We start from the raw sequence: 24,195 nt of genomic DNA on the forward strand, positions 1-24,195 counted from the left end.
TATTAAGCACATTATAATACTAAAGTAGATTTTAGCCTTTAAGTGATAACAACCTATTCAATAACAGAAGCCACTACAGTAATGGCTTTGATAAATTTGTATTTTATGATAAATCATTGTAAATGATTTTGAGTAAAAAAGGTGGAATCAGCACCTAATTTCTAAAGATAATTTACACTATAAATAATATTTATTATAGTAATAATACTTTCTTAATTCAATAGGTTGAAATAATTACTACCGAAAACATATAATATAAAATTAATACCGACGTACTGGTATTATAGAATAGTTTGAAATTTGAATAATTTTTAGTGGTATAATTCATAATTTTATTTGTTTAAATAAAGGCACATGCCAGTATTAATGACAAAGAGGCAAAATTAATATTTAAGTCGTATCCGTAGCTCAGCAGAATTAAAATTATTATAATATATTTATTTTACAATTAATTACTGTTATTCAGTTATGTTTAATAATTAATAGTTCCGAGAAACCTAAAAATAATATAAAATTAATAAAAATTAATTAATCTTAATACCTATTAAAAATTTCTGTATAGTAGATAGATACTTCTGTATTTTTTTGTTGGTAGTTTAGCGGGTAATGCGAAGCGGAAATAAAATTGGTAAACACAACAAAATGATAAATGCTTTCTTGGTATATAAATCGTTCAAAATTAGTTTAAACATTTAGAAATATTCAATGCGTATAAAAAATGAAAACATACCTAAGTAATAATGAGATGTTATAAGTTTCTATGATTAATATTTATTATATTATAATAAAATAGTCTTTTGAGAAAAGTTGTTATTATTCAAGTGATTATTCAATTTTGTCAAAATTATAACTTCAAAAGCTTATTTTTTATATTTTCAAAGTCCTACTATATAAAATAATTTTCAAAATCTTGTACCTATAATTTTTTGTCAACATTTAAACCACACACTATTATAAAAAAAAAATTATGCCCATGTATCTTCGATAATTTGAAATTACTTATAAGTACTGTTAAATATTTCCAGATACCTTTTATTAAATTTTAAAGATTTTTGAAATATTTTATACCTTAAATGAATCATTTACATGTGTGAAAATAACTCATTTACAATATTATAATATTATAAATAATAATAATAATAATAATAATATTTTATTAACGGAATAAAATTCCAATATACAATAATAAAAATAATGACAGTTGCATAGGTATGTGTTATACTAAAAATTAATACAAATGATATAAGAAAGAGAGGAAAAAAAAATATATATATATATAAATTAAAAATTAAACAATTGATTAAATAAAAATTCGATTAAATTAAATAAAATAGTAGGTAATAATCTAAAAATAACAATTTAAAGATTTAAGAGTAATATTGAACAGGTCTAAGTTGTTAAAATAGTTTTCACATGACATTAATATAATAGCAGGATAATATGACATGTAGGTAGTTAGTTTTTATAATTGATAAATAAAAAGGATGTTTATTTCTAGAATTTTTTATATTTACATTGAAATTAATACGCTCTAAAAGTTCTGGGCAATCAACTAAATTATGTAATAGTTTAAAAAGAAATTTTAAATCTACTATTTAAAGGAGTAATATTAAAAAAGTGCTAATATTAATATACCCAGAATGAGGACGTCTTTTAAAATGATATTTAAAAGATAGATATCTCAAATAATTATTTTGTATACAAGACAGACTCTGGTTTTGACAAATGCTATCAGAGTGCCAAATTAAAGAGGCATAGTCAATATGGAAGCGTACTAAGGAATAATATAATATTTTTAAAGCTGAACTATCGTTGAAATCACTACAGATACGTTTTAATAATCCCAACTTCATATATTATGATTTATTTCGAATAGAATCAACATGATTGCTAAAAAATAATTTTGAGTCAAATGAAACTCCTAGGTCTTTAATAATATATTTACGTTAAGTAAATAAAAATATAAAAATAAAATACTTATTATGAAAACATCAAAAAAATAAAATAATAATATCACTCCAAATGTAATTAGGTATACCTACTTGATACTAAAATATTATGTTGGGCTAATATGAGGTACTGGTTCAGTGGATAATAAAATTGAAATACCTAATTGTATATTACAAAGGTACATTATATTATGTTTCTAAATTAATCTGTACAAACTATTCTGCATTTATAAAATAAAATAAACGTATTTTAAATAATTTGTAAAAATAGTTTCAACAATGTATTCAACTTAACTAGGTACTTATTAAATATGTAGATAAAATATTTTTTGTATAGTTTTTTTTATAGAAAACAATATATTAGACTATGATTTGGCAAATATTAAATATCAATAAATTAAACGATAGTAAATTAACCAAAATAGTAATAATATGCGTTCATATGACTATATGAGTATCAAATTTAATATCGCGCTAATTTCTAAGGCGATCATTATATGAGAATAATGCAATTTTAATAGTTATTAATATACTTTTATATATACCTAATTTTTTCAGTTTAATGTTTCATAATGTTTATTCTAAATGTCATATTATTTTTAATAATATAACTAAAATAATTTATAGTCATTATAGGAAAGCGAACCCGGAATTGTAATAAACACATTTATATTGACAAGTGACAAACTATATGGACTATGGCCATACTTTCAAAAATCTCGTAAATTACACGGTAGTTTTAAAATGTATACAAAACAATATTATTTATGGACTTTTTCTAATGTCCTATTGCAGTTGTCTTATGTCCTTGTCAGATCTGGTACGTGAGTGTTCGCCAAACACTGCTTATTAGTGCATTTTTCCCAAGAAGTGTAGCATTTAAACACGCGAAATCTTTTTGAAATTTGGAAACCCGAAACCCATACATCTGCCCATTAACCGTGACCAGATGTGCTCTAACACGTAACCCCACCAACAAATTTAATAACGCTCATAAGGCACGATGGTCATTATCCTCTTGAAATATTATTCATTTTTAAATTTTCTCATAATGACTATCAAATACAATCGGTTATATTTTGTAATATAACTACATCATAAACAACGTATATAATATATTATACATACTTATGATTTTTCATTTTTACATTTACTACAGTAAATATATTACCTATCTTATAAATTACTTGCTTTTTATATATTTATACTGTACGTGCAATAGTAATGTTAGAAATAATGTTTAATGTAAATTTACTTTTTAAACATTAATCAAAACATTTTTTAATGTAACTAAATCAAAAATCAATTGCTGTAACACTTTAATTGAACACGACACATTCTATACCTAATAAATAATAATACATACTAAACTTGTAATTTGAACCATTGAACCCACCTACTAACTATTATTCCATTAATTTTTCTATATTATATTATTAATTTTAAATTAATTCATTTTTATTTAAATTATATTCTATTCTTTTACGAATCTAGATGTACGACAAGATGTACTCAATAAACTATAAGTATATAATTTGAGAGTAATATACTTTGTTCCATATTACAATAAAACAGTTTACCCCTTCCTCCGATCACCTTCTTTCACGCTATGCTTGTCGTTATATTTTTTGCACGTACTTACCAATTTGGCTAGTCGTTGACCTCGGCTACGCGAAATTAATTCACACAGTTCTTTAATACCACCTATCCCCATGACATACACCATTGAAGAGGTCAAAACTCGAAGTTGCCAGCTCCCCCATATTTATTTTTAGTTTTACTGGACGAAAAATTATCTTTGAGAATAATATAACAGGGAAATACGTACATAGTCTTTGAATAAGTAACCAAGAACAACTCATTATATTTAAATTATTCAATATTAGGATAGGACAACTGTTGTATCTTGTAGATTTCTATAGATACATGATTACCTATATAAATAATGATAACATAAAAAGACCATCATCAGTTTGCACAAGTTTTTTAAATTCCTACAAAATTTAAACAATATTTTGTACATCTAAACTGTAACTGTAAAGGCCTAATTCATCATAAGTTTTGGTATAATATTATAATTTTATAGTAGCCATAGTTTTGACAAGAGATTAAATAGAATAAACCAGAAATGGAAGTATTGTTAATGAAAACCAGACGTCTTACTTAAAACATTAAAGAAAATTCATTGACTTTATGAAAAAAAAAAATTGCATCTGCTTCAGAATAGTAATGAACATACCGGTACACAATTAATAACGAGATTTATATATATGAGTTTATGTATTGAATGTGTATGGTTGTCAAATGTTATAGTTCCATTTAAATGTATGGGCACAAACATCAAACTTGTTGAAAAACTTAGCATTTTTTAAATAACCACTATTAATTATTTTTATTATCAATAGTTATTACCTTACGAGAAAAAATGTTCTAAACGTATGTACATAAGACAATTGTGAGTAATATTATATGAAAACTGTACATAAACCTAATATACCGATTATATAATAATAATGTTTTTGTAATTATTCATAGAGGCTGACATGTTAAATATAGTTTTATTATGTATTCTTTCATTTTACCTCCTGGAATTTAATGTAAAAACAATATTACAGTTGTAAAATGTTCAAATTTTCTTATAAAAGATTTATAATAAAAAAACTTCCATTCACATATTATTATCATAGAATTACCGTTAATATACGAAACGAAATAAAACGAGAGCAATGACCTCGTTTCGAGATCTCTGTTTAATTTGCATAACATATGTTAATCAAACATTATTTTAATGTTCTTCAACGATTATTCAATAGATACGTATTGCAAATTAAACTAAAACATGTTAATTTTTTTTTCAAAATAATAACGCAATACCTACGTTTATAATATCATTGAGTCGAAATCAAACAATACACTCTCATAATATAATAAAACCCAAAACGAAAATGTTCACTTGAATGGTATATCTGATATGTATTATGAAAATAAAATATATTATCAATATACTTATAATTATATATTTATATATAATCGTGTTTTACTGTTTTAATAAAACATTACATAGTTGTTAGATATTAATCAATCTTCAAATCATATTAAATCATTCCAAAATATATTATAACAATTATTAATGCATGTTATTATATTAATATTACCATCTATCAACTTTATTGTTGAACAATTAAGTATGATGTAAAATTTCACTCAAGTGAAAAAAAATTAATTTTCCTACACTAAGTTTGAATAATTTCAAATAATTTTCACTAGTACCTTCCTTCATTAATTCGATATAATTCCTGTTGCGTGTATTAATAAAAATTCATATTAAAGATATATATATCTTAAAAATCCCTGGTACATACATCATTCTCTAATATTAATAGTCTCTAATATTTGAATTTTTAATTTCATAATAATTTAAAATTAAAATTAATATAATACTCAAGTGCACCTATAACACAAGATCTGTTTCACTGTTTATGAGCAAAAAAATAATAGTTAAAAAAATGAACTTGTTAAGTAAACACTGTTTATTATGATTAATGATTAAATATAAGTTATAAACTTATAACCAATATCTAAGTATATGAAAACACCACATTAATTATCAGTTTAATTACAAACTTGTTGAAAATAATAAATAGGCGAAAACGTAAGTAAATATGATTAAAAATCAAAAAATGCAAATTAAAATTTATAAATTATTTCATAGCCAATAAAAACTATTGAACGGAAATAATCTGAAATAGTCTGAAAATGTTTGAAATTAAATTTCTTTTTAATACTTTTACGAATCATATAGTGAATATCACTTATTATACACTGACATCCTAAGAATAAATGTTTATAAACGAGTTACTATACTATATACTCTGATTAATTCCTATATGTGACTTTGATTTTCTTTCATTTACCATATTGTAACAAAAACAATTTAAAAAAAAAAAAAATTAAAATTAAAATAATAGGTATATTTTATTTTTAAATATTTTCCGCAAAAATGCACATTTAATAAATTATGCTTTATGTAATATTATATGTTATTATATTATCTCACATTCTCGTGTTAAACCTGTAACCACGCGGTATAACGTAAAGAGAACCCTATCACGCTATGCCATCCCAGTTCAACTTGATGTGTAAAAACATTGTCTTGTATCCCTATAGACTATAATAGTCAAAGCCTGCAGAATAATACAAGGGTAATTTCTTTTGAAATCCATATTACACAACCCCTAAACAGAAAAAATATGACGGTTAAACTAATGACTACTATGTTGTGATAGCGAAATACCGTTTTATCGAAATGATTGTTCGCCCTAGGATTACCTACTTTTTTCTTTTTTTAACTCGATGGCACACGACAACATATATTACAGGGTTATTTTTACACTGTACTATCAAACCAATAGCATTTTTGGATCTTTTTTTTCCTTTTATTATTATTTTCTTTTTTTATCCTTCACCTGGTTTTTTTCCATTTTGGCAGTTCATCAAAATATCATCGCTACGTTGCCACAATGATGAAACTTGAACGGTATTATTATTGTTATTATATTGTGTTAGATATATACCTACGTCCGGATTTTACGTTTATCTCTCTCTCTCTCTCTGCCTACATGCATTATCAAAAGAAAAACATCTGGTACACGTTGCATTGTTGTGAATTTTTGCACTACCTGCAGATCACGTACGTTAGCTTAAAACTCACGAGCGAACGTGCCCCTCACGGATAACGTCGCTGGTGGCCCCCTGTATCCCTTGATAATAGTTAAGGGGGGGGGACAATCATAGGTTGAATATGGTTCGAGTCAATCCAGCCGTTTTGACCTTTCGCAATAGATATACGAATACTCAAAATTCGTCCAAACCCAAATACTCAAAATATATGACTAACCTAATCAAGAATTTTTATTAGTTATTATTTTTATTATTATTTAATTTAATTTTTTTTTTTTAGTTGTGAGGGTTACTGAAGTGCAAAATTGAGGATGAACCAGTTTGTATGCTACCAACTGTTTGAACAACTGATTTTTTCGCAACATAATATATTAACGATGCTTACCAACGTTTATAACAAAATATCTTATAATGTTATAATATGGTAATAAATGTAGTGAAGTTAAAAAAAAATTATTTTCGTCTATAAAAAGTGTTAACTATCATACTTTTATGCTAAATTAAATTTAAAAAGTCTATACGGTAGGTGACTTCATACACCGTTCTAGTTTTTAATAATAATTAAACGTACCTATTCAACACTTGTCTTTAACTAAAATGACTTACTATAATTTTATTATAATATAATATACATATAACTTGCTATTAATTTAAAAACTATTTAAAAATCTTAAATATTAACTATCAAATAATTAATTATTTAGAAAAAAATATTTTTAAAATTCAATTAAATATTATTAACTTATTTAAAACATTACTATTACACTTCAATTAATTATTTAAGCAATTATTTTTTCTCGTAAAATCTTGATTAATTTTTAAATCTGATTAGTAAATAAATTAATTTATAACACTTGAGATAATATAAATCAAATAGTATTGATAAAACTATTACGAAAATAAATAATACTAATACTTACAGTTAAAATTGCGGTAACAAAGAGGTATCCAGGATTAAACTTGACCACCTGTACGGCATAGGACAAACTGATATATTATAAATTAAACAATTTAACACGGACCCGTGTTGAAATTGCTGAGTTCGGGGGGTTGTACTCGAAGGTGAAACAAAAATCTCTGGTTGGTCGGTCAGTCTGTGGTTACTGTCACTGTCAAAATAAAAACTCCACCGAACGCTCCCACTCTCTTTAAACCCGAACCGATCACCGTCCCTTCCACCGGTGAACAAACTGTGTTTTTTCACGTATTTACCCTTCGAGATTACAGGTAAAAAAAAAAAAACAATATATATACCTATATAAAAGACATAATAGTAACAATATGAAAAAAACAACAACAAAAGTACGATAAAAGAGAATATAGAAGGAAAAAACCCGACAACTACAGGAGGGGGCACACACACACACCAATCGTTTGACGTATTTAATAATGTACACGTTCCTTGGATATATATTGGATTATTATATGCATTGAGGATTTTATCTGTTCGCGTGCCTGTGTGATCGATGGGATAACATAAAAAGTGCGTTAGTGTAGATCATTTTAAAACTGAATACATTAACATCAATATAATTTTTGTGTGCTAATGTTTTTTTTTTCATTCTACTTAAGTTTCACACACTATGACGTATATTAATTATATAACGAATGTGAGAACCTATAGTAATTTAAATGCTTAGAAAATCAAATCAAAGTAATAGTTACGTATACACGATGATACAAATTGACACAATATGTACATTGTATACATCCGCTCTAATGATTTAATTTAAACTCAATTATACAGGCACGGTGCGTACAACAAGTCATTACCTATATGAATTTCTACATTATTATATTTAATACCTACAAATTAAAAATTAAAACCATTACAGTATTACTACGCTAGTACACACGCAAATATTGTGAATAAATATGTATTTAAGTACATAGAAAAAAAATACTAATTGTGTCTATAAAACTAATTACATTTTGGTTGAGTGTATTATAAAGTTTTTAAATTTTCTGTTAGAAATCGATGTTTCAGAAAAAACTAAAAAGCAGCCACTTTTTCTGGAAAAATCATAACATTTTGGTTAAGTATACATTTTCTGCTATCCTTTTTTGATTTTCAAAAAACTAGATTTTTTGGAAATTTATTATTTTTAAATTTAATATCTACATTATTAAAAATTTAAGATATAACCAAATAATTTATAATATAATATACACATACCGCAAGACCCATAAGAATAATTTTAAATTATGTATAGAATTATACAAGCCCGCATTTAAGCGGTCCCGCATAATACCTACGCGATTTTTGCCATTCTTTTAAATAATGTCTTTATTTGAACACAATAGTTTAAGAAATAGATAAAGCGTATTACACACTAGGAGATTCGGACCAGCGCGTCCGCATTTTTGATTTAAGTTATACCTATTACAAAAAATTGTTTAAATCTAATAGGTACTTATTTAAGTATATACTAGTATATTACTATATTATTATAATATGATTAATTTTCATTAATAATTAAATATAAAAGTATGAGGTAGTTAGTACATAACTAATACTATTACTATTAGATATTACAATTTAAGCTAGTTTCATATAACGTGAACCGTTTGCAACGTTCATAAAGCGAACAGTAACATGAATATTAGCTCAAAATTAAACAATGAATTTCTAACGAACTTAGCGTCGTACTTGTGTGAAACCGGTTTTATTGTCAAAATTCGCTTTTTTTTAATGAAATCAATAGTAATTGCAAATGAAATTAAAATATGACTTATGATCAAGGGATTCTAATAAATATTTTAGAAATTTAACATCAGTTCTGAAACCAGCATATTATGTATAATTATTAATCGTTATGTGTTTGATCGTTAATTGAGTTAATTAAGACTTTAAGATCATTTTTATTTAATAAGTGGTTATAATCTGTGAGAAATTTTATTGTGTGGTGTGTCCAATACAAAATCTTGTTAATATACCTATCTCATATCTGTGAACTTTTTGGGTAGCTCTATATAGAATTTCCATGTTAAAACATCCTGACAACGGTAGAAACTATCGATATCGAAAATGTTTTATTTTAGTATTACATGTGAATAAATACCTATAGCTTTTTTATTGCAATAATTTTACGTTTTTGTCAAATTCCGAAACAAATCGTTGGTACACCTAAATATTCGATTTATGGACGGACGTCAAAAATTTAGCTATATTTTGACGTAAACTGTAAAGTACAACTAAAATGTATTTAAATAATACTATTTACTAATGTTTTTATTTTTTTAAATTTATTTGTGTTAAATATTTTGTTGATTGTATTAATGAAAATATTATAAACAACAAAATATTTATGTTTTTATTATTTTAAAACAACTAATAATATTCATAACTAGTGAGTGCTAGTTGTAAATACTAACTGCAGAGTATTAAAAATGATTTACCTTCATAATTGTGTTGTCTTCATCTTACAAACGTACGAAATAGCAAATATAGTCATGGAGAAACCTATAATTATAGATATAATATATTGTCTAATATACAAAATATAAATTTATACATTTAAGTATCTATTTTATTTTTTTTTTCGATGGACCACTAAAATGCAATAAAATTATTATTGTTATAATGATCAGGGCTTAAAACCGATTATCTAAAATTTTAGAAATCTAAAACCACTTACAAATATTTTGTATAGATCTTTAATCTCAGTTATCAGTTACAGGGTACAGTGACAAATTTTTCGCTAACATAATAAATTAAGAACCACTTACCGATACTAATGTTTGTAGATCTCAACCACGGTTAGTTATGAATTATCGATTAATTTCTTTTAACAACTAATGATATATAAACTACTATAATATAGTAAAATAATGAATAGCTTCTTGCCTTCTTGAATCTATTCTATCTTACTATCTTCATTGGTTTTTACTTTAGTCTTATAATAAAATTGGTAGGTATTCTATAATACAAACGTAATATCATTATTATCATTAATTAATAATTACCATCTTCCTAATGTATTGGGAAAATCAATAATTTGGTACCTAAAATAAAAATAAAAATATAGGGATTCCTAAAGCTACATTATTGTTTTCATGATTATAAAAATAACAAATATAATTTATAGACATGAGATTTTATATTTTATTTTCGATATTACATATTAAGGTAACTCGTATTGTTAATATCTGAATATTTTGTCGAAATATTATAGTATTACAATATTGTTGATCGGGTAAATTTAAATTTTAATGGATTTATCTACTGCTAACATTACAATAAGTATTTTTAATTGTTTTAAGTTGTCTTATTAATGCATATTTTTATAAAGATTTAGATTCCTTAGATAATATAATAATAAAACAACACAATTTAATAAATTATTTATTGTTATTATTATAACTTAACAATAACTACCATTTATTTTTTTTAATATTTATCGATTAAATATTAATCGATAATCTTGAATATAATATCGGTAATTGGTTGCAACCATGGTATAATAATATACCGTGGTTGCAACTAACCGATATAGGTAGGTAGTATCGATTAAAACCGGTAATAGTATATTTCTAAACTATTCCAACATTTTGATAACGGATTCAAGTCCCAATTAAAAAAATTGACGATAGCGAATAATAAATCGTTCATACTCAATTTGTACCTGTTTAATTAATTAATAATGTATACATGTATTCATTTTGTAAGAAATTCAATTCAGCCGTACGAACTACGATTGGTAATCTATAGTAGTAGTGAAATGTGTAATATTAATATTAAATTATGTATTTTAAATAAGACTGATATTGTTATATACTTATATAAATGTAGTTTTAACAGTGTATGTTTTCCATATTGAATTCGAAATAAACTAATGTGATTTTCGTGTAGGTACATTAAATAAAAAAAAAAATCGTGTTGCACAAGAGAACACGGTGTTTTGATATCTCTTTCAATCAGAATGAATATGAGATCAAGATATTTTATAAATTTGAATGAAGTTACGAAATATCGATTTATGCAAAATTATAGTTTTGCATTTGGTTTTCTGATCAATGTTATATCATTTTGAATTTCGATTTCATTTAGATACTCGTAACAGTCGTAACGTTACATCGAATGAAATGCACAAATGTCAAGTATGTATTATTCGTAAGTCGTCACTATTCATGTTATCTTAATATTCGATTTAATTTATTATTATACTTTTACAATGACATACCTAATAGATAATAAATTAATAAGCAATAAGTAGAAACCAAATTTTTATGCAAATGCATATTCTTCTACAGTTCACCTAGAATAATTTTGATTAAAAATGTCTATATTTCATAATGTGTAATCAGCTTAATCAATTTTTTTTAATTTTAATACTTTTATATCATTGCATAAAAATTGCATATTTTATAAATAGTAAATCGAAATTTTTTAAAATTTTGATTTGAGTGACATTTTTTATTATACTTTGTTAGTTATTGTTACTCTTCTAATAAACGGTCTAACTCAACAGTTTATAAAAATGTCGTTAGATAATTAATATAAAATAAATAATTAACTTCCAAATGTTTAATAAAGATATTTGTGGCATTATGGTGGCAAATGATATTCTACTTTAGAAACTATAAAATATAGAATTTAAATGTTTTTCAAAAAATATATATTTAACTTCAATTACTTAACGAATTGACAGTACGAAAAAAACTGTACTGTGTTACGTAAGATTAGAAAAGAAATAGAAGATTATTCTATTTAGGTATTAATAAGACAATAAACGAAACTATTGATGCCTAAGAGTTACATAATGTTGGTCCGCATTCTCCTAAAAAGTTTTCTGTTATTATAATAACTATAGTTTTACATTTATATAAATACAAATATATAATGATTAAAGGTAATGGTTTTGTAATTTTAATTGCATTTTAAATTCTGAGCGGAGCGATGAATGTATAAATTCTATAATGATCTGTGTGTTTTTTTTCTGACTATTTTAACCTTTGATAGTAATATTATTATATTATAATATTCTTTGATTTTCAAAAATAGGGTAGTTTTTGATAAAAAAAATAGATCTAATTGGTATTTTAGGTCAGCAAAAATAAATCCTAGTTCTTTTTTTAATTAAAAATAATTTATAATTTATTAAGAAAATTTTATAATCAAAAAATCATAAACAAAATTTAGGAAAAATGAGAATTTTTACTCAAATTAAAATTTTAACCAGTTAAATTTTACATAATTTACTTGTAATTTTACCAATTATGCATATTATCATTTTCTATTTACAATAGTTTTTAAAATAATTCAACTTTTTTTAAGCTTTATTTATACGTATGAGAAAGTTTCTATTTTTTTTTACTATGCCTAAATATTGAATAAAAATTAGTCTTTGGGTATAAATGTTTGAAAATTTAATACAAAGCCCTTTTAAGTTTTTAACTGCTCAATTAAAAAATATCAAAAACCTATAGTTACAATATTTTTTATAAGCGTTTAAAGTTAGAATTCTGAAAATTAATAAAAATTGTAAATTATTTCATAGTTAGAAATTCAAAAAAAATGTTTGTTTTTATACTTAATATTTGAAAATGTAATATATGGTTTTTAATAAGATTTTCAACTTATATATAAACAGAAATTCTATTAGAAAGTCAAATTAATTTTTTATAAACATTTAAAATTAAAATTTTTATGACATTTGATATTCTTATGTAAAATAATTATTGCTTCACAAACAATTTTTGATATTTGTTATATTTCAAAAAAAAAACAATAACAGTTATTGTTAACTTGAAATTTTTACCAAATATTTAAATAATTTTATATTCATTATATAGTTTTTATAAATTTTTTAAAAATGATATATGTGATGCTATATAAGTAGTATCATACTGAAACTATAAAATCATAAGATCAAAAAAATATAGATTTAATCTTTTTTTAGACATTTTCAAGAAATTTCTTGAAGCGATAAACAAGAATATTATAATTTAAAAACATTCGTAGAAACTTAAAACTTTATTATTATGAATTTTACTATACTCAATGAAATTTCCGATTTATTTTAAGATATTATCTAGTTATACTAAGAAAGATGTTATTACATTTTAAGTTGATATAATATGGTAAAAATATATACTTATTTTATAATAATTAAATTCTAATAATATAATAAATTCTGTATTTTCAGCAAAAATGATTTCAATCTACCATAATATCAAAAGTAAAATAAATGATTTTAATAGCTTTATTTAAAAAAAAAAAAAACATCAGTTGGTGATATAGACTAATAGACCGTTTCATTTTTCGTAAACCTATACAATGATATATAATTGTATACAAATGTTAAGTACTTAACAGGCCCATAATAGTGATTTGACATCTAATTTTCAGCAGATAGTGGTACTCCCTTATTTAGCTTTTTAATTTCTACAATTATTTCTTTTATCATTATACATTATGTATTTGTTTTTAAAATATAAAATCTCTTTTAGTCAGCAATATGAATTTTATTTTGCATATTTTTGAATTTTTATTTGCATAAAATATATGTGCATATTTAACAATATTTGTCGCATAAAAATTTGAGCCATTGTAATAAGTGATATTATAATGAAGGCTGCAAACCTGCGATAGTGTAGAAGTTCTCGTATATTTGTTTTAAGGGACTAAAGAAAAAAATCATTTAGGAAGACTTTAGCTTAAACAAGCCCAGCAGCAAATATTGTTCAAATTTGAGTATGTACTTTGGGTTTATAAAAATTTTGCTCAATTATATATTTTGGTATGTATATTAATATAAATGTATTCAAAACTTTAATTATCACCTTTGCCAAAAAGTTTGTTGAATTAATAAAAATTTAGGTGATAAAAACAAATTATTTAAAAAAATTAAAATTAATTTTTTTCGAAATTGATAATAAGAATATTTGACTTCAGAAAATGCCAAATCCACGTTTATTATTTTTGTCTTTTGAGTACGTAACATGGTAAATTTATGATAAGCAATTCATTTTTAGTCCTTTAGCTTTAATATTAGGGCAAGTTAAGGTTAACCAATTGTAAGACTTAATGATAAGAAAATTCTTTTGGTTTTTAAGGAAAATTTCGTTTTTCAGCAAGTTATAAGTATTTTTAAGTCACGTTATTTTATACACGCAAAACTTCTAAAAAAATTGAATCATCGTAAAAAAGTACATAAAAACACAGATAAATTTCTTACCATTAAGTTTCATAATATAGGTTGATTCGCTCTGACGATAAAGCTAACGAAGCTAAACGTAAACCCCTGTGAGTAAATTTATTATGTTATGCATTAACGTAAGATGAATCAAAAAATGCAGGTGTAGTGTCTTCTTAAGGCGCTATATATTTATATTAATAAAATAATTTATCTTAGATATTTTTGAAAACACGAAAACCCAAATTATATTTTAATCATATTTTATCCCACTAATCAATTATTATTTTATTTGTTTTTACATAATGTTTGTATATTATTTTTATAACAAACACTATTCCTTATTTTACCTTCGCCCAATTAATTTTTTGAAAAAATATCAACAAATATTGTAGTACTTATTCAAAAACTAAATTAAATTTATCTGATAAATAAATGAGAGTTACGGAACACACTATAATTATAGGTATATTTATTAAGAATATAACATATTTCATAAATAGAATATTTTGTACTTAATATTTATGGTGTTGAATTAACTTTTATTTTACTAACTCTTATTTTGTACCTAAGGTTACCTCAAAATTATTATGTATTAGGTACTTAAATGGCAGACATTTTCATTTTTAATATTTTAAAAAAATATGCTTCTTTTATCTTTACTTATATGTTTTTTTAAATAATTTTTTTGTTTTTATTTTTTATTAATATAACATACTACAAAGTAGTATACTTTGAGTAGGTATACTACAAATTTTTGCATCGTTTATTATATGTATGGTTATTTTCATGTTTTTACAATACGACTCATTTAATGCACAATAAGCGTTTTGTTTTATTTTGTTTAAAATTGATATTATTGAATCAACTCAGTAATATTCAATATTTTTGTTTAATGAATTATATGAGTTATTTTTAGTGTTTCGGTATATTAGTATTAGTATTATAATATGATAATTATTTTTTAAAAAAAAATTGGAGTCAATTGTGAGATTAGACATTAATAATATCGTCGGCACCGTCATCGATAATAAACATAATACTGTTAGTAAAAACTGGTTTAGAATAATGACATCGGTAACTAGCGGAAATAAAACAAATTATAAAATTGTCAGCATGCATTCTTATACAATATATAACTTATATGTCTATTATAATAAATCATTGATACAGAATACAAATATGTCTTCTTTTTCACATCTATAATAATTATGTTACGTCTTCTAAACTCTGCAGGTGGAAGTCTCGAAATCATATCAAACATCAATTATTATACCATTTTAAATTAAAACATAAATGAATTAATAAAGTATAAATTTATATAAATTTATAAATCTCTTCCGTAAATATGGTTTACGCGTATTTCTAATGGTTATTAATTATTGCTTAACAATTTATATTTATTTTAAGTGTCAAGCCAATAAAATGTGTTCAAGTAGAATACATTAATTAACTTTTAATTACTTACTCCTTTCAATTTACGTTATCAAAATGAATTAATTCACCCGTCAAAAATATTACGAAAATATTATGCATTTTGGTGTTTAACCGCAAGGGATTCAAACATACAATTAGGGTTGATATATAACATTGCCAAAGGGAAGGGATTTCACGTTTATTTGTGCTAATCTTAACGCATTCCACAATAAAAAAAAAGTATGTGAAGTACATACGGGAGCATCGTCATCTTTCAATGACTACCTTCGGGCTATAAAACAAAACAAATGGCTCTCCAAATATGCTATAGATCCTAATCTTCAATGGGAATCTAAAAAAATGTTAAAATCGGGTCGAACGAAAGCAAAACCGGTCGACTGTCTGTAGTCTAGACGATTGATCTAATACAAAACGTCGGCAAATATATTGTAGGTGTATATAATGTATTATTTACAATGTATGTAAAACTACTTAATTTAAAATTCATCATTTTACAACAAAAAATACAATTATTTTACAGCATTCTTATATTTACATCAGTATTCAGTACCTACACGGAAAAAATATATCATGAACCACGAGGAATGTATGTTATCGGGTCAATTGATGTTGCAAAATTTAAAAAATACACGTCTCCATTTATTAATAATTATATAAATAATAATAACCTTAATAGGAATAACAAATTATAATTTACAAAGATAAGAATCATCGATTAAAATTCATAATACATGACCAATATTCTTATGTCGGAACCGCAGAAAAATTTACTTCCGTTCAACAGATAATCAGATGGTGGTAGTTACCTAAATTTCTTTTTAAACGTGTAGTATATAATATGATATAGTTGATTATTTATCATATTTTAATCTTGAAATATAATTTTCTTAGTGGTTCCTACTATTCCTAGTCAATCTCAAGTACTTTTGGGTGCACCTTTACTTTTTTCAACCACACAGTTACGTCTTATAGATATTTAGTACAAAACTATTATGTCACTAAACGCAAATAGTTATTAATTTACTACACAAAAATATTTCAGTACTTATAGACTATGACCACAAGTATTACCACTTTCTGAAACTTCTATAAGTAAACACTATTTTTGACCTTTTTATCGAAGTTAAGTCACTGATATAAGTACAATCGTATTTATTATCATTGTTTTTCTTAGGTACCAATAATGCCAATATTAAAATTACATCTTGCCTAATTCAAAAATAAGCAACAATTAATCTCTTTAGATATCTTCAACTATCACATTATATTATTATACTATTTATTGTTATTACATAATATAACATAATATTCTAGATAACATAATAATATTTTAAAAGTAAATAATCCTTCCAACGATTAATTTTTTTTAAATTACGAATAACTTCAAACCTTTTTAAATTTTAAATTAAATCTGTTTTAAAATTGTTATTACTACTTATTAGGTTTTTATTGTTTATTTGGTAACAATTAAGAATGTTTAAAAGCTTTTGAACATCTCATTTCATTCTCAGTCATTATCTTATAATATTATAAAATATTTAAACATCTGTAACAGATGTAACCTAACTTGTAATAGATCATGTATTATGGCAAAGAGTATAAAAACACTTATATAGTTAATGATCGTATGAATCGTGTATAAAATAAAAATTCTAAAGCCTAAAGGGTATCTAATAATAATAAAAAATATCTCAGTTTTACAGGATTGCAGTTTGATTATGAGAATGATGGCGCCCATACTGCAACAAGAATAAGACTATAAATGTCCGAAGGTCTGTGTTTACCGAAATGTAACCTGTCCTTGCACTAGTGCAAGATGTTACTGTCGATCGTGTGTCTGCCTGTATTTGCTCTATCTATGATCTTGTTGTAGTGGTGAATTGAAAAAAAAATGAAAATAAAAAATGGCCAACAACCATAACCAGACTGATTGAACAAGTACTCCGCATTAAATAATACATAATAATGATAAAAAACAACACATAAAAATGACTAAAGGCATTGTTCCAAGAAAAGTAAGTTGGATGCCCTCGAAAAATTTAATGCAAAACGTTAACTGCAATAAATTATATGAAGCAAGTCATGAGCTCCCAACAAGTATTATTTTAAAACATTACTGTTTTGGATCTTCGAAAATTTATGGTTTGTATATGGTTGTAACTTGTAGGTAATATCTATAGTTTCAGTGGAGAGATCTCAACGTGACCTCTTACTTACACCACATCACACTTGTCACTTATCCTTAAGGTAGAGGATCTAAGAGCTTTTCATTATTATTTTTCTCTCGTAAATTGGAGATAAATAAAAATAAACTTATCGGTAATAATGATTTTTAACAATAAAGATTCTATAATATAATGAGTTTCAAAATGTAGTTTACTTGAAGTCTAAAACCAATTTTAGCTCACTTTCTTTTCCAACTAATTCAAAATCAAATTACAAAAAAATTTATGTATTGTTATAGCCAATACTGTCTCATAAATAACTTCCAAGGTAAAACAAAACTATTTGTTTACAAATTATAATCATGTCATGTAATAATGTAATATATTGTAAGAGCTGAACGTCGTAAAAATGTACAAAACGATTTATTTTTCATTACTCTATGTTACACGTAGAATAATACAGCTGCAAAAATACGTCTTAACATAATATAACAATAGCAGAAATTCTCCATTATATAGCTACCGCCATTTGCAATATTGATGATCAAACTATATAAATATAGCATATTTTATTATTATATTAACATTATACTAAAAATAAAATCATAAAATATTTCAACAATAATTAATATTCACATTAAGCGAAAGGTTTTAATATTAATATCATCATTAAATGGGTATTTAAATATGAACTTTTAGTTGTGGTTGAACATACATAAACTATATGAATATAAGCATTGAGTACATAATATTTTATGTTTAAATTTCAAATGTCAATAAAATTTGATGTTTAAAAAAAAATGATTAATTTTCTATTAAGCAATGTTAATGATTTTTTTATTGTAATTATTAAAAAAGTATAAACTGTAGGACTTTAAATTTTTTGTCATTACTGAAACTATTATTTCCGATACACATTAAATTTTTTTAAATAGTTTTATTAATGTTTAGCTATTAATATTACCTACAAGAACTTATTCACACTAATCTATGATAGGTACCTACTGACTTGTATTTGGAAAAATATACAATCTACTGAATGTTTATTATGATTAATTATTAATAAAAATATTGCATATTTTTTAATTTGTTTGTACAATAAATTTAACCTGTTCCACCTAAAAAGCATTTAAATGTTTAAAGTGTAACCTTTACACATAATAAATTTACAAAAAGTTAAGATTCATGATGAGATCACAACTTTTTTTTTAAATTACTATTAATAAAACTAAGAAAGTTGTCAAAAGTAGGTAAGTACTGCTTTCCTGTAGAGTAGGTTTCGAGTGTAAATCATCATTGTGTAGGTCAGTGTAATGAAAGTGTTACATTTTAATTAAATAATAAATCATTGTATTTGTATATGATAAAAAAACAGTTCTGAGCGAAAACCATCAAACTATTTTTTCTACCAAGGTTAAGTACCAAACAATTATTTCATTAATACTGAAGATTTTCAATCTTGACACCCTAAAAGTACCAATTATGTCTAATTTGTTTCCAGAAACCTCCCTCAAGGTTAATGACCGGAGCATTTTCTAAGAGCATTTTCTACAAAATAAAGTGTTTTCAGACACAAAAATAATTTGAAATATAAAAAAAATAAAGAACAATTTTTGATTTACAGCTATAGGTACCTCCTTTATTTCTTTGTAAGATAGAGGGCGCTAAATTGTTATGACTACAGAACATTGAAATCCTAAATATGTCTCTCTACATAAATAGTTTACAAATCGTCTTATGTTGGATAACACAGAACAATTTTTTAAATCACAGTTGGTGATTAACACAGACTAACTAACGATTAAATTTAATGTAAAAAAAGTATTAAAACTACAATAATATACTCAAAAAAGTAATAATTATGAATAATATTTGTTGTACATGATTAAAACAAAACGAAAAAATATACTATTTATGATAGTAATTTTCAGTAGGTAAACACATAAAATATTTAAAATTAAATTTAATTCTTTAATTCTTAAACAGTTATAACCTGTTAATATTATTTTAAATGTATGCCTAAGTTCACATGAAAATATTAATACCATATTACTATAATTTTTATTATTTTAAAACCTGGAGTTTAAAGTATACTCACATCTCACATATACCTACAAAAATATTATATAATAATATGTACTATTAAGGCTATAAGTATGCATGTATAAATAATAAATATATTAGTATGTACTCGTATATCAAACATATAAATAACATTAGAAATATACATTTTGGTTAGATTATTCAGTACCTAATCCATATTTAATATTTATATCGGCTTATTGCGTCAAATATAATTTAAAATTATATGATAATATACATAAGTGATACCTTACACCGATTTATGTAAAACGTTATTAACTGTATAATGTCATTGACTTCTTTAATAGGTGTGTCATAACTCACGTACTTTTTTCTCATACAGCATTTAATTTGCACGAAAATTGTGCTAGTCGGATAATAATAATATAATACTTATAAATTACCAATCATTTAATTTTTCTCACACTATCAAATTTATTTACGCAGCTTTTAATTGTTATAAAAAAATATATATTCAAAATAACACTATAGTAGGTACCTATCAACTAAATTACCGTATAATAAGCGTATTTTCTAACAATACTCAAAGAAATGTTGAAATATTAAGTATAATGACTTTTGTTATCGTTGAGTGTATAATTTATAGGTAGTTAATTACCGATCGAATTTGTTTTATGACTAAATATAAATATCTAAATATTTATACTTTTTCGTCTTTCAATTAAAAACTCAGCCACGGCAGTGTACCATTGGTAATCAATGGTTTCGTCATCAAATTATGCACGCGCACTTCAAAAAATTTAAATTAGAGTTACATTTTTGGCCATTAAAAGTTTAATTATTTATAGCAATTAACACTCTAGTTTAATCAAATCGACATATTCATTATTGAAAGACATTTCACAATATTACACTATTCATCAAATATTAAATGCATTAAGTTATTTTATAATTTTTATGTTACTAATTATAATTAAAGATTTAAACTATCAATCTCAGTTTATTTTTAAAACAGTACTAGACCATATGATTTATTAGTCTCTAACAATAATTTAAATATATTTAAAATTTAAAGCCAAACTACAGATTGTGTGCCAATTTTGATTTCCGTTAAAGGGCAAATGGTTAATATTTCTGAAATTATTATTCTGTTTGTTATTAATTCTTTTATTTTATTTTAAATAAAAAACAAATACACTATGCATATAACATTCAATAATTTGTAACATTATCTTTAAAATCAAATTCAGGTTTCACACTATAACTACGAGTATATAGGTACACATTATTCCGTTCGTACATTATAACCGTAACCTGTTGTACGTTGTACTTATACTATTTTATGTTACGATTACCGGATTACAATCAGTGATTGTAGTTTTAAGAATAAATATTATTACGTTTTTATACTTGTTACTAATATAATATAATAGATGAAATCAAACCATTTTGGTAAATTGACTCAAAATTGTTTAAGTTTGACTTTGAGCAAGTGTGTAATCAACCAAAAATATTTTAAAATAGCAATTTTTGACTATATGCGTGTAAAATATGTTTAAAATCAATACGAACAATTAGAATTACACATTTTTATTCAATTTAAAAAAAAAAGTTGTGATGAACAGTGACAAAATAATTCTATTAGCCTAATATTTTAAACCTATCGGCTGTTGATATACATATATTACATTAAGTCAATGTCTACCCACTATCAACTCACTTAAAACATTGTATTTTTTGCATATACCAACTTTGGTCAAAATTAAATTAATTTAAAGTACATAATATGTAGACAAAAATGGTTTGAATTTTCAACCGATAATTATGACAACGTCACAGCATATAGTGACTATATTACTGTACATGATTATTCTTTAGTATATAGAGACTTACTTACGAGTAGAACCAAGTTCCAAGTATCAACAATATACTCATATAATTGAGAGATATTCCAAATTGACTATAGACAATAATAATAAAAATAATAATAATAGACAATAGTTTTTGAGCTTATAATATGTACAAGATCTTGTCATATTTAATATTATAGAATGTATAAAATATTTTCATACAGCGGACAAAAAATCAAATTTAAATACGATCCGTCTCTGAAGTTAGCCATTGTCAATTATCAGGTGTGGTGCATTTAAGTTACAATTTCTTTCCCCGCGTCTTAACCGATATTAATGACGCTATAATGACATTGAAATTATGGTACCTACTGCACCGTGACATTATACATCTGTGTAAATAATGATTTGCGTATGGACTAATATACGGACGATAACAAATACCACGCCTCTTTCATAATTATTATATTAGTTGTTCACTCAATTCTTTAGTAATTTTGGTCAATCTGTATTCGATATAAAAACTAATGTAATGCTTTTTTCAATACAATGCTTCCGTTATGTCTTGTCTGGCTAGTCTGTAACCATTTGTTTGGGGGTTTCTCGTGCAGACAATACACTATTAGGAGGATTTGATAAAAATTCCTATCATATTAGACATTTTGTCTAGACTTCAGATAGACGATTTGATTTTCTTAACATACAATCCAATATATACCTATTTTTTTTTTAAACACCTATTATTGGAATTCATTGTAATATTCCGTCGTCGATTTTATTGTATTGTTATTTTTTATTATTATTATTATTTTTTTTTTTTATGCCAATACGATATTCACGGGTATTCTATTTTGTCGACTATATAACAAAAAATTAGATAGAAGTCTCAATGACATTAATCAATACATTATTATTATTGAGCATAACTCATTTCGAATGTACCGATTTCTGATTTCTAATTCGAAATAAATTGTATTTTATTGTATTCTATACGATTATAGTGCAAAATTAAAATTTGTGAAGCTCATCATAGAATGACATAAGTAATAATAATATTGATCCAGTGAAAAATGTGCAAATGTCTACATAACATTACGATTTATCACAATTCACATTTTAAAACATTACTTTATGCATATTACACTAGCATTTATATATTAGAATTAATACATATTATATTATTGTACTGTCAATATTTTTCATGATAAGTTAATACACATGCATAGATTATAATATTATATAGGTTCCTACTTAATAGATTATAAAAACACAACCACACGAGAAAACGTTTAAACACATTTATTATGTAATATAGTAAAATAGCAAATCATCATTAAATTATTTATAGTTATGTATATTGTATACTTGTAGTAGGTATATGAGTACTTGTATGAATGTTAATTTAAAATATATATAAATACTTTAAGTATCGGTATATTTTCTCAAAATGCAATAACTATTATTTATTTCTGGCATTAAAGTATTAATAAAATGTTAAAAATTAAATTAAAGTTATAAAACGATATAATAGGTACTAGGCACAAAAATACAAATTTATAGTTACGATCATTACGGGCAGAACCCAGTAGTAGATGATGATTCCAGAATAGAAAATATCTTTAACAGCTCCATTTAAATATACTCTCATAATAGTATATTACATAAATGATATACTTATCTTTGTTTTACAATTGTGAATTTGATCAAATGACTTTGAGCGTCTTCAGCGCTTTGTTTTATCTAATACTACAATTTTAATTTTTTTTAAACAGCTGTTTTACTTATACGTATCTTCCATGATCTGTTTAATAAATGGAATTTTTGATTTACCTCTTCCAACGTTTCCCTCTAATTTTTCTTCAATTATTGTTGTTATCAATTTGTTGTTTTTCATTAGATATCGGATACATAAATTTTCTTTTTTTTTTAATTA

The 24,195-nt window shown here is 24.2% G+C and overlaps 1 protein-coding gene and 1 long non-coding RNA gene across 3 annotated transcripts in view; one reads left to right on the forward strand and one right to left on the reverse strand.

The window, feature by feature from the left end:
* The window catches only part of LOC114132840 (growth/differentiation factor 8), a 54,529-nt gene extending 30,584 nt beyond the window's left edge, over nucleotides 1–23,945 (reverse strand). The window contains exon 1 of one of the 2 annotated variants that reach the window (XM_050203424.1): nucleotides 23,836–23,945. The gene's annotated coding sequence lies outside the window, so the exon portion shown is untranslated. Of the gene's footprint in view, nucleotides 1–7,549; nucleotides 7,744–23,835 lie in introns of those variants that run through there. The other variant, XM_050203416.1, reaches the window with a different exon arrangement.
* On the forward strand, nucleotides 3,723–7,082 carry LOC126550887 (uncharacterized). The gene is made up of 2 exons (XR_007604945.1): nucleotides 3,723–4,190; nucleotides 6,910–7,082. It is a non-coding gene; the product is annotated as an uncharacterized LOC126550887 (long non-coding RNA).
* Nucleotides 23,946–24,195: the final 250 nt, after the last annotated feature.

Source organism: Aphis gossypii, chromosome 1, assembly GCF_020184175.1.
Source record: "Aphis gossypii isolate Hap1 chromosome 1, ASM2018417v2, whole genome shotgun sequence".
NCBI classification, from domain to species: Eukaryota; Metazoa; Arthropoda; class Insecta; order Hemiptera; family Aphididae; genus Aphis; species Aphis gossypii.